Source organism: Ictalurus furcatus, chromosome 9 (genome assembly GCF_023375685.1).
Source record: "Ictalurus furcatus strain D&B chromosome 9, Billie_1.0, whole genome shotgun sequence".
Lineage (NCBI taxonomy): Eukaryota > Metazoa > Chordata > Actinopteri > Siluriformes > Ictaluridae > Ictalurus > Ictalurus furcatus.
The window spans coordinates 22982319-22995937 of record NC_071263.1 but is presented as its reverse complement, the minus strand read 5'-3'; the positions used below and the strand labels follow the sequence as shown (position 1 = coordinate 22995937).

At 41.3% G+C, this 13619-nt stretch overlaps 1 protein-coding gene across 4 annotated transcripts in view; it reads right to left on the bottom strand.

Annotated features, from left to right (window-relative positions):
* daam2 (dishevelled associated activator of morphogenesis 2) overlaps nucleotides 1-13619 on the bottom strand; it is a 128815-nt gene that overhangs the window by 87372 nt on the left and 27824 nt on the right. The window contains exon 1 of one of the 4 annotated variants that reach the window (XM_053632691.1): nucleotides 4821-7403. The exons of the other annotated variants lie outside the window; for them this stretch is intronic. The gene's annotated coding sequence lies outside the window, so the exon portion shown is untranslated. Of the gene's footprint in view, nucleotides 1-4820; nucleotides 7404-13619 lie in introns of those variants that run through there. 4 annotated transcript variants of the gene reach the window in all.

The window sequence follows — 13619 nt, the reverse complement described above, 5'->3', positions numbered from 1 at the left end:
CGTGTAGTTCTGGGCTGATTCCTCATTGTTCTCATGATCATTGCAACTCCACGAGGTGAGATCTTGCATGGAGCCCCAGGCCGAGGGAGATTGACAGTTCTTTTGTGTTTCTTCCATTTGCAAATAATCGCACCAACTGTTGTCACCTTCTCACCAAGCTGCTTGGCAATGGTCTTGTAGCCCATTCCAGACTTGTGTAGGTCTACAATCTTGTCCCTGACATCCTTGGAGAGCTCTTTGGTCTTGGCCATGGTGGAGAGTTTGGAATCTGATTGATTGACTGCTTCTGTGGACAGGTGTCTTTTATACAGGTAACAAGCTGAGATTAGGAGCACTCCCTTTAAGAGTGTGCTCCTAATCTCAGCTCGTTACCTTTATAAAAGGCATCTGGGAGCCAGAAATCTTTCTGATTGAGAGGGGGTCAAATACTTATTTCCCTCATTAAAATGCAAATCAATTTATAACATTTTTGACATGCGTTTTTCTGGATTTTCTTGTTGTTGTTCTGTCTCTCACTGTTCAAATAAATCTACCATTAAAATTATAGACTGATCATTTCTTTGTCAGTGGGCAAACGTACAAAATCAACAGGGGATCAAATACTTTTTTCCCCTCACTGTAAGAAATGCTATTTTAACCAACTTTCAACCATGGCCTTGTCTCCCAAAAGGCCACGATGTATGAAATAGTGTTGGAATTGTGATAAATGCATTCTTCATTATCTCTAGGGACACATCAATTTCTCCAGTTTCTAGTCTTTCTTCCTCCTCTGCTTCAGTGGAAACCACATCTGTCCTCTTACTGCCTTATTTGGAACTTGAGTAATTCAGCACACAGAATAAGGTACAGGTTAAATTGTTAGCTGCTGGAAGAAACAACTAACCTGATATATAAATACTCATTTATTTTAAGGCAAGAAAATATGGCTTCCAACATATGCATAACCCTAATGAGGAGAAAAAAAAATTCCATTCCACTCAGATCTATTTGTGTGGCACTAGCCATCCTATCCCAAAGCGGGTGTGTTTTGTTTTGATCGGTCGTTTTTATTATAGCATGCACTTTCCAGTGAAAGAAAATGAGAGGGCAGACGCAGTCATCTTCGACACCATGATGTTATCCAAGATGCTAGGTGGGGAGACCACAGCAGAAGTGGTCACACTCCACCGCAACAGAGCTCGGGCAAAACAAGCACGATGAATTCGTGCTAGAGTTCTACGGGAGATGATTACAGTTTACTCTTACAGCGAGGCAGCCACCAACACCAAAACATGCAGCGTGTGAAAACAGGGAAAAGTGGAATATTACGACATAAAAATTGATGCTAAATTGAACCATGCGCCATCACTGGCACCCAAGGGATCTGATTAGCAACCAATGCGCAATAATGACATGATGTTGACAACTTGGCACAAAAATCTGGTTATTCCACACACACACACACACACACACACACACACACACACACACACACAAGGTTCCCTTTACCATTCTAAAAGGAATCATTTCTGGGACACCCCTTAAAAAGAGCCTATAACAGATGGTTTCCCTTTCAGAAAGGGTTCCAAGTAGAACCTCATCAGGAAGATAAGAACCCGAACCAAAGTACCAAACATTTGCATTGGAAGACACAAAAGTTAAATTGTCGATTGGTGGTGTACAGTAAAATCAGGTAAAGCGCCATGGACTGGTCCACACAACAGTGAACATGTTTTTTACCACTCTTACCCCTTTCCTTTATCGTAACCTAAAAAAATTAAAGTTTAAAAAAAAAGAAATAAATAAATCAGCGATCAAACCCAATAAAATACAACAAGAGACAGAGCTTCTTTTCTAATAGTAGGCTTGGACGCCATGACTTCAAATACCCGTAACACAGCAATCCAAACTGCACGGCTCACAGCATTTTAGGAATTACTGGAAGCTGGTAAGGATCTGGACAGTATTCTTAGCTCCTGAACAGTACACTCCAATATAGTGTCAGTTATAGAGAAACGGTCAACTTTAGATTCTTGCTTCTGTTGTGGATACAGCGAAAAGGCAGTCTGCAGTCAACGAATCAATGTTCCTTTAATTGAGTTCAAATCAAAAGGTGTTAGAGTGCCGAAAATGGGAAGCAAGGCAGAGACATTCTTTCAAACTGCAGAATAAGTAAATCACTGGCATTCGCAGACTGACCTCAAGAGCCATGAACCTCCTCTAACCTCTATTTATCACCAAGCCCAAAATGGCTTAAACAGACAACGCATCGTTCTCTTGTCTGTTCCTTTTGTCTAAGGACCCAGTATTGAGCCCTGTGGTACACAGCTCTTCAGGATAAACACACACCAAATGAGCAGAGCCACACCAAAATCAACCAGCCCTCCTTGAATGTAATAACAGTAAATTAAATTGGGATGAGGATTATAAAAATAAGGAAGGATGAGTGGTTTATACTCCTGTGACAGAAGTAGAACACTAGGAGACAGATTGGGGCAATGTTTAAGCCCTGGATTTAGACTTTAGGCTCTCTGGTAGGTTCATAGAAGAAAGGATCAAGGCTGGTGGAGTGTAGAAACGTTTAGGTTACGGTGTTAATGCGTGCATGAAAGCAGGTGGCAGGGGCCCACGGCTGGTCTGGTGTTAAACGGATTGGACTTTTACCTGCCAATCTTCATCATACACCTTTCTGCGGTGTCAGAAATCTTGCTGAGTGGTGAACACCCAGACAGCGTTGATGAAAGGGTCATCCAAACATAGACACAGAGTCATGTACTGGTCGCCTCCTATTTACTTAATAGCATACTGTTCTACTGGTCATGTAGCAACATTTGGCCGAGGTACAGCTGTTTACACAATTTAGGAAAACAATATTGGCAGACCATGTACATTTGAAAATTGGTTCATAAAAGATTGGCCTTCAGTGACATCTCAGAATAATGTCATAAGATGATATTTAAAAAATGAAAGGGAATACTATTACATTAGACACATCGCAATGCAGAGTTTAGGCATTAACATACTGTACACAGTGCAAGGCGTGTCTGGATTATACAGATAGTGAATAATCACTGGTACAATTGTATTCATTCGTTTTCAATAATTCTTTTATCCTGGTCAGTGTTACAGTGGATCCAGAGTCTATCCTGGGATGGACAGAGGGACACTCTGGATGGGACACCAGTCCTTAGTACTACAGATACTATAACTTAGTATTGCTTAATTGAAGACCCTAGACTGCCTCTCTGATAGTGGAGTGTAATATATTCAGGATATCCCAGAACACTGGTTCCGGTTCTTAACAAAATATAAATCAAGGACAACTATTAGTACCATGGAACTGTATACATTCACTATATGTTCAAATGTTTGTGGACACCAGACCATCACACCCATATACGGGCCCTCCCCAAACTACTGCCACAATGTTAGAAGTGCATCGTTGTATAGGATGTCTATGTATGCTGTAGCTTTATAATCTCCCTTCACTGGAATTAAGAGGTGCAAATCTGTTCCAGCATGACAATGTTCCTGTGCACAAAGTGAGCTCCATGAAGACACGGTTTACCAAAGCTGGAGTTGAATAACTCGAGCGACCTGCATAGAGCACTGACCTCAACCCCACTGAACACCTTTGGGATGAACTGGAACGCCGACTGGACCAGACCACATCAGTGCCTGCCCTTACTAATGCTCTTATGGCTGAATGAGCACAAATCCCCACAGCCATGCTCTAAAAATCTAATGGAAAGCCTTCCCAGAAGAGTGGAGGTTATTATAACAGCAAATCTGGAATTGCACATTCAAAATGCACATATGGATGTGATGGGCAGGTGTCCACAATCATTTACACACTATGAGTAAGACATAAAACATAAAATCCATCTCCTATTTATGAAGCAAACCAATTGCTGTCAAACCTTGGATACACAATGCAATATTTACGATCCAACATCCTACGATAATAATAAGCCTGTGTATCACATACTTTCTGATGAAGTATTATAAACTATGGCAGCTGAAGAATTGGGGACTGCACACTAATGATCACACATAGCACAAACTAAATTCGCTGTAAGACCAAACTTGCACAAAACAAGTGCTTCCCTGTTACTTGGAAACAGCAATCCAATCCAAACAAACAGAGATTTTGAACACCCAGTTGGTTCTGACCTTTGGCAACTACAAGCCAGCTTTTTTCCTTGTCTCTGTAGCCACAACCCAATTAGTCTGTCCTCCATTTACAGAGTGAACTACTCTACTGTCACACAAGTTTTCCTTATATACTTGAATGCCTACGTTGAAATGTCCCACTAATCTCAAATATCATTCCAGACCAACAAGTCAAATGAATAGAGTCCTTCAGCAGCCACACATTACCCGTTAAAAGTGTAGACTTGCTTACAGTTTAACACTTGCTACATCTGCTTGACACTAGATCAGGAGGCGAGAAAATTCGATTCTGAACCAATTCCAACCAAAGAATCTTCAAACTAGGGCTGAACAGCACAGCCTCATTGTAGATACTGTATAACTGGGGTAAACGTTGCATGTTGTAACTCTGGCTTAATAAATTCAGCTGATCGTAAAATGCTGGAGCGCTTTTACAGGTTCCATTTGGGTGGTGCTAAGCAAGCATACCAGAACCAGAAATGCATTTCTCTTCCTGGTAGAGAAGTTCAAACGCCTGGTGTCTACACACTAAAAACCACACTAATACCAAATCCAGATGCACAGGTCAAACAGCATGATATTCATACCACTGATCAATGGATCTTTTACAAACATTAAAGAGCCAACTTGATGGCTGTGTACTTTACCAAGGTTACGTTCAACCTTACTTTTCAGGTTCTGAAGCGTTCCTATGTTAAGCTCCGTATCAAATCCCACAAACGAATATAGGATCATAAAGTGCAGATTTGAGTTGCAGATACAAGACGAGTAGAAACTTGAGTCTGGTTCATGCCTGGATGTCTGCAGGCACCTGTGTGTTAGATTTCTTCTGATACAAGCCATCTTCTGTAGAACAAGGAGTCCCAAGAAACAGGTGCATGTCTCAAATCGTGACCTCCGTCGACCTCATGGATGACCTTGGGGTCCTGTTGATGCAGGGTGCTTTGAAATGAGCCGACCTTGTCTGAAGACATGGGGATTAATGGGTCTGCATGGGTCTGCTGCGTGCGTATTCACTTGATTAAGTCACATGGCTGTGGACAAACAGGACGTGTTTACATGAAGCTTCTGCTAGGGAGGCACATGATGTGTAAACAGCTGTCAGCCGGAAAAAATCTCAGCAATGTGTTTACAAGAAGCAGAAAAACAGTTCAGCGTTGTCATGTTCATCTGAAATTAGCAATCAGCAGAAAAAAGGAAGTTAACGGCACTGAGTTATTATTACAGACTTAAAGACTGACAATCTTCTAATGACGCCATTACAGACGGAGTCCAATTTTTGTGATTCGGGCCGCAATCTAGATCCTGTTCCTAAATTAGGCTACAGCCTGTGGAATAGGAAGATCACATCTTTACAGACTGAACAGTAACTTCATCTAATTTAACCCTATGCCTCAAAACTGAAACAAACACTTCCTGTTTATTCTTAGAGATGCCAAGAACAATCTGTTCTGATTCAGTCAGTTACAAAGTCGCCTCATCCCTAAAGAATTAGCCGTAGATGACTTACGTAATATGAGAATTTTCAGGCGTTTGATTGTACTTCCTGAGTCAATCACACTATGTCTCTCGTGCTAGTCAAAATAGCTTAACGACAACAGCATGTCCGATCCCGAGATCAAGAATGCATGAAATCCTAAATTCTTAATAAATGCAAAATGTGTTTCATATCGCAGAACATAACAAAAATTATAATTATCTACAACCGTAAGTATAAAGATCAATAACAGTTGGTGTTTTGGGTAGAAGATAGCCATTTTGAATCTCATTCAGTAGTTCCTCCAAAGCTACGTCCCTGAAACGCATACCTGCAAACCACTGTCTAGGCTAAACAATATGACTGACAGTCAAATAGACACACCTTGCGCTAATCGGTTGTTGTTTTTTTGTCCTGTTGACAGGAGCTTGGGTGCCAGAGACCTGAAAGTTTTTCCTTGAAACAGATATTTTAATGACACCTTCTAGAAGATTAATCTGGCAAAAAATTACACAAACATCTTTTGGCTTTAAAAAAACAAATAAATCACTGACCGCACCTTTAATGCAGAGTATGAATAAACACATATTACCCAATTTACCTACCTGCTTTTGTTTGAAACCATTGAGTAAGGAATAAACCACAGACAGGACATACCAAACTCACCAGAGTCATTCTGAACAACCTTACGCTCCAGATACTAGAACATGAGCTTAAGATCTTTTGTCCTTTTCATACTAGCACTTCTAATGTAACAGAGGAAGCCCTCTGACCTTCGACACTGCACAGGCGCACGTGTCTCCTGCTCCTCCCTGGCAACAGTCCCCACTTGCCGAGCATTTTGTCAGATTAACTACAGCTCTCGACACAGGACAGCGTGTTCCTCACGCTTTCTAGGCCAAGTTTTGCAATGTTCACATTCCTCAGGAACGAGTCGTGCACTGACCTTTGACCTTGGCTTCGTCAGCTTCAGATGGACATCCAAACGCTGCTCTGATGTGGACCAGAAGGACTGGTTATTTAGCCAAATGGTTACATGAACATTATGTCCATTATGGTGTTCATGACATGTGTAAATACAATGTACGGTACAATGCATCTGCATATGGACGTCACAGAACAACTTTGAAGAACGAAAATAAGTCAGTCGATCACACTGTAGAGAAGGTCATAGCGACCATAGCAAAACAGCGGAACTTGAAAAATCAGCAACATTTTCCTACCCATATTCAAGTCTCTTTTGCTTTATATTGGGTTTCATTTTCAACAATATGGCTCCGCAATCATCCGATTTCCTCCTTCCTCCCATTTACATTTATTCATTTAGCAGACGCTTTTATCCAAAGCGACTTACAAATGAGGAAATACAAGCAAAGCGATATATCAAGCGGAGAACAATACAAGTAGTGCTACCATACAAGATCTTTAATTGAGTTCTAGAAGAAGCAAAGTGCGCAGAGCAGAGGTGTAAGAGCCAGAGTAAGGTGCTTTTTAGGAGGGGTTTTTTTTTTTTTTTTAGGTGTTCACGGAAGAGGTGGGTCTTTAGCTGTTTTTTGAAGATGGTGAGAGATTCTGCGGTCCGGATTGAGGTTGGAAGTTCATTCCACCACCGAGGGACAGTTAGTGTGGAGGTTCTGGAAAGGGACCTTGAGATCACACTGAGTAGGCACTACTAAGCATCAGTCATTAGTAGTGTCATAAACATGTTGCTAGGTGGACAGGATATGCTAAATTGCTCTAGAGGTGAATGTGTGTGTACGGTGCCATGCAAATGAACTGGCGTCCCATCCAGGGTGCATCAAAAAACAGCGTTCAAGCTGTTCCACTCGGTTGGTTTATCTAATCCTATGTTAAAAACTAGCCCGTTCAGGGTGTATTCCCTTCTCACTCCCAGAGTTCACTCCCAGTCTCGACAACCCTGACCGGGAAAAAAGTGCTTACTGAATTGAATTGAACTGAACCGAAATGAATATGGGTACACAATTGAGCCAGAGGAGTTGCAGTGACTTCACCCTTCACCAGGAGCAGTATACGAGTGAGGGAGTAAACGATGCAATGACGGAAGAGAGGGAAAAGGGTCTGCACTGCTGAAGATGAGGGAGCTCTTTGTGCTTATTTCTGGGGAGTGTTGATTTGAAGCAGCTGTGGCTGCCAGACTCATCGAGCGTAGCCACGCGACACTTCTGCAGGCAAGCTTCAGGAGAGCCTCGCTTCACCTCCTCCACTTCTACGAACACATCTCTCGCTCGCTCTCTCTGAACAGTCATTCAGCATTCATAACTTTCACAGCTAACACTGGGCACGTCTCTCCACTTCTAGCGTTCACGCCACCAAAAACAGTGAGGAGTGAATAATTTATATTTAAACCCTGCAGCTCAATCACTAAAACAGCATGCATTAATAGAAGCTTTCAACATTTTTTTGTATTTTTTTTTTTTTTTTTTGCAAAGCTCACAAGAACATAGCAAAACTGCTGAAATGTCAGGATTGCACTTTAATGCGACAGTAAATCCCACAGTAAAATGAACAGGGCCAGTGAGAAATTTATGGAGATCATTTTTTATTATGCAGCCGAGAGAACTGGGTGTATTCGCTCTGTAGCTGTAACTGGTCTTATGCATAATTCGACTCACTTTTGTGAGACGCAAAACAATACTGTAAAACGCTCTTGAGGTGAACGCATCGAGACGGGGGAGCAGAATGTCGTGTATAATTGCAGCCGATATCAAGCGTTCAAACACATACGTGGAATTATCTTTGGAAGAAATATGAGGATATTCATGCGCGTATGACTGCACTGAAGGCACTCATCCAGCTCGGGGTGGGGTTGAGTATAGGCGGCATGAACAAGCAGCTCCCATCAAAAGGCAAGACCAGACAATCCTCTGGTTAAAATACACATTCAGTTTGTTCTTTGCTTCAGCTATCTTGCTTATAAGACCTTCAGTTCTGTCTCAGCAGATTTTGGGAAAACAAGAAAACGCATGCCTTCTTGGTGCTAGGCAACATGCTGTGCCTTGACTAAAACAGCGACAACAAACTCTCCGCTATTTGCGCCAACAAAATGTACAAACGCTCCAAAATCAACTCACTCCTATAATTAATTAAAAAAGGTATGCATGTTGAAAGCAGCCATGGTCAGGTCACGTACGCTGTGTGCCACTAACATTATGCCACTATTGCACCTCTTTGTTAGTTTGGCTAACGTAATGTAATGGTGAAATAATATTTATTACTTTTTAAGCACTACCGTCATTGCCACTAAAGCACAACCCGTGCAAATCTATAGTACATAATTCTGACCATGCATTTGGTGCACCAAAAGGCTATAGGTACTTATTTTTTTTCCATGGATAAGATTTTATATGTTAGTCAAAAAGCTTTGTGCTACATCCAGGCGTCCGTGAATTTCCTTGCGGTGTCATGTGGACGAAGTACCAGGAGCTGGTACTAACGTCGGCTTTACCCTTTACGACGTTTGACCCGAATTTGCTGACAAAATCGCACGTAATATCATGAGTTGATATTGGCAGTTTTATAACGCATAATGTGATGTGCTCATCGGCAGCCGATTTAGTACCACTGCGATCAAAAGATGGCCAATGACAAGCTTCCTGCAGAATAAAGTCTCGTGTCTGAGCGCAGTTCTATCAAAACGGCCCAAACTGGGATGTCAGATGGAAATAAACAGAGGATGAAATACGGCAACCAGGTGTGTAACTAGCTAATTAGCAAGCAGATGCTCTGGTCAAACATTTTCTCTAGACATAACATTGCTCCCATGACACTGTGCGCTGTTCATCCGACCCGTTTCTGTGTTACTGTCAAGTGACAAGTAAAAATCTTAAAAGAACTGCACAATCCACCCATCCATCCATTTTCTGAACCGCTTATCCTACACAGGGTTGCCGAGGAGCCTGGATCCTATCCCAGGAACTCGTGACACAAGGCGAGGGGACACCTTGGATGGGGTGTCAGCCCGTCGGAGAGCACAATAGGACACGGATTCACACACGACGAACAATTTGGAAATGCCAATCATTTGGAGGTGGGATTCGAACCCTCAACCCTGTAGGTGCAAATTCACCTTGAATTTCTACTTTATTATGTAGCTGCTTTAAGAGGGATATTTAACAGTAAATGCAATAGTACGTTTAGCGTCCCCTTAAGCCAGCAGATCATTGCGCAGTCCTGATTCTCTAATCTGAACATCACTCATTCAGACAGAAACAATAAATCAAAAGACTTAACCACAAAAAATAAAACTAGGTCAATCACGTCCACCACAGGAGCAACTCGATACCAAATCAGCACACACTTTCCATTAGAGAGCTCACATGCAAGTGGCCAGGTCCAGAGGCATTAGCTTGAACGGACTGAACGAAGTTGCTTTGCATTTCCTCTCTGAAACAATAGCACCACCCTAAAACCTCTATTGCTTTTGTATTACAAATCACCATTTAATATTTGCGCAAAGTGTGAGTGTTGTTCATTCATTTCCATCCAGTAAAAACTGTGTAATATTAAGGTGTGGTTAATAAGAGAAGGAATGACTCAGTGAGGGGAGAAAAAGCGAATGACACGAATATCACCAAGCTCTATTGCCAACACATGCGGATCTGTGCTGATGGCTACATACAGATATCGCTCACCCTGGCTGGGACTGTATCTTTCCCAACAGACTTAGTAAAGAGAGAATAGGACAGAGCAGAGATATACTCTCAATGAGTGTATAATACTGAATAACTATGCTATACTTTAAAATATACAGTGGTGCTTGAAAGTTTGTGAACTTTCTACATTTCTCCATAAATATTATCTAAAACATCAAAGGCATAAAAGTAGATAAAGAGAACCCAATGAAACAAATGAGACAAAATATTATATTTGGACATTTATTTCTTGAGGAAAATGATCCAATATTATATATTGGCAAAAGTATGTGAACTTGTGTGTTGCTTGTGCAGCAATAACTGTAACTAAACGTTTTCCGTAAGCGTTGATCAGTCCTGCACATCGGCTTGGAGGAATTTTTGCCCGTTCCTCGGTACAGAACAGCTTCAACTCTGGGATGTTTGTGTATTTCCTCACATGAACTGCTTGCTTTGGATCCTTCCACAACATTTCTATTGGATTATAGTCAGGACTTTGACTTGGCCATTTCAAAACATTAACTTTATTCTTCTTTAACTATTCTTTGGTAGAACGACTTGTGTTTTTAGGGCCGTTGTCTTGCTGCATGATCAACTTTCTCTTGAGATTCAGTTCATGGACAGATGTCCTGATATTTTCCTGTAGAATACACTGGTATAATTCAGAATTCATCATTTCATCAATGATGGCAAGCCGTCCTGGCCCAGATGCAGCAAAACAGACCCAAACCATGACACTACCACTACCATGTTTCACAGATGGGATAAAGTTCTTATGCTGGAATGCAGTGTTTTCCTTTCTCCAAACATAACCCTTCTCATTTAAACCAAAAATTCTATTTTGGTCTCATCTATCCACAGAATATTTTTCCAACAGCCTTCTGGCTTTTCCATGTGATCTTTAGCAAATGCAGACCAGCAGCGTTGTTCTTTTTGGAGAGCAGGTGCTTTCTCCTTGCAACCCTGCAATGCACACCATTGTTGTTCAGTGTTCTCCAGATGGCGGACTCATGAACATTAACATTAGCCAATGTGAGAGATGCCTTAAATTGCTTGCAAGTAACCCTGGCTCCGTTGTGACCTCATGGACTATTACGCGTCTTGCTCTTGGAATGATATTTATTGGTTGATCACTCCAGGGGAGGGTAACAATGGTCTTGTCTGACTCTGGCTTGGTGGAATCCAAACTATTTAGAGATGGTTTTGTAACCTTTTCCAGCTTGATGAGCATCAACAACTCTTTTTCTGAGGTCCTCAGAAGTCTCCTTTGTTCATACCATGATACACTTCCACAAACAGGTGTTGTGAAGATCAGACTTTAATAGATCACTGTTCTGTAAATAAAACATGGCGCTCACTCACCCGATCATCATCCCATTGATTGAAAACACCTGACTCTAATTTCACCTTCAAATTAACTGCTAATCCTAGAGCTTCACATACTTTTGCCAGACATATACAGACAGATATGTAATATTGGATCATTTTCCTCAATAAATAATAATAAGTGTAATATTTTTGTCTCATTTGTTTAATTAGGTTCTCTATCATCTTTTAGGGCTTGTGTGAAAATCTAATGATGTTTTAGGTCATATTTTTGCAGATATACTGTTTAACAAATTCTAAAGGGTTCACAAACTTTCGAGCACCACTGTATATGTTCATATTGATACACACACAACTGGTAGTCACACCAGTACACACAAAATTTGAAAGACTATAGAGTATGTTTCAGTGAATAATAAAAACATTTTCTAGATGAGAAAACAATATGGCTAAACATTATAAGCTAACGTTTATCTACCCTGCATGACTTAATTAACTAGCTTCATTAGAGGGTAAGTGAAACTGCTAAATATTTTATCAGCTGCTGGCTTGAAACTGATTGTTTTAATTCTGTATGCAGCTTGAGAACATCTTAAATTTGATTAAATCCTAAAGTTCCTGTCAAGTTAGCTCATTTTCACTAGCTGACTAGCATTAGCATTAGGGGAAAAAACAACACACTACACTGAAAGTTATCACACTTTTATTATACATTCTGGATTTCATTATCAGTTTCTCAGTCCAGGGTCAAGGTCATGTTCTTCAGAGAGGTCCTGAAGACTGGACTGGAAAATAGCATAATGCGCATTCAACAACTATTAGCTATAAGTGGAACAATAAGGACAGGAGTAGCGATCCTATTCCGCCGTAATTTTCTCCTAATGTACCCTGGGTCGAATGGCAAGCAGCAAAGGTGAAGATGATAAGTTAGATACAGAAACAGTAGTGCTTTCCTTTTACATTCTGCATTTAAATGTATACAACATGACCAAATATGTACATCCATTTCATGCATAATCTTTGCATGAAAAGTGTTTCCACCCCCTTACAAGCAATATAAAGCTCTAGTGGATAACTTCTTGGATTCTCTGGTAATCTATCCATGTCAAATACTTTATGATTAACAGCAGCTCAGGGTTTAGATCTTCCACATAATGAAAACCTGACACTTAATATTTTGTGGAGCATTGGGAAACGCTCAATCATAACGGCGCACTTGAAATCTAGATAAGGCAAGGCCAGCAGTCTGGATTATGGTGATGCCGGCAGAGTGTTCTGGCATGATCCAGGTCTTACTTGGCTTTAAGCCCAGACTGAGCGTGGCCCTGTTGTTTAGACTGGCCCCTGCTCCCACCGCAACCAGAAGAAAACTCAGTGGCATTAATGGTTATTATCAATCAACGTGACTTGTTCTATGGTTCAGTCAATCTGAGACGGCTTTGCCTTCCATTTTCCTTAGCTCCCTTCACACTTCCTCACTTGATCCTTCTTTACACAGTTACACACCGAGTAAAGGCCGCCTTGCTCATTATTTCTCCATCTAAATCTCTCTCCATCTCGCTCTCTTAGGTCAAGTTGTTTTGAGAGGTTAATTCAAATGGCTTCTTCCCAGAGTCTGAAGGTGCGCTCCAAAAAGGAAATGCCAAGCTTGATTCGCTTCGTGCTTTGCCTAACGTCCAGCAGCTCAGAGATAAAGAATGCTTAAGATTTCCTGCTCCAAAGCCCAGTGCTCGGCGAAACATCTCGCCGTTTATGTTCCGCAGCCTGTCGCCCAGGCAACCTGGCGGAAAATCATCAGAACGTGTGTGTTCCAGTGGAGAAAGCCGTACGCTCATCTTAAAGAGACCACCACATTATCATCAGTGAAAGAATCCATCCCGCTGTCATTACTTCAGACAAGTCATTATCGAATTATAATTCTGTGGGCAGAAATGAAATGATCCAAAATCCTCAAACATTGCATCGCTGGATTCTCTTCTGGAAGGAATGTGCGGACGTCTTTTCCATAAAGG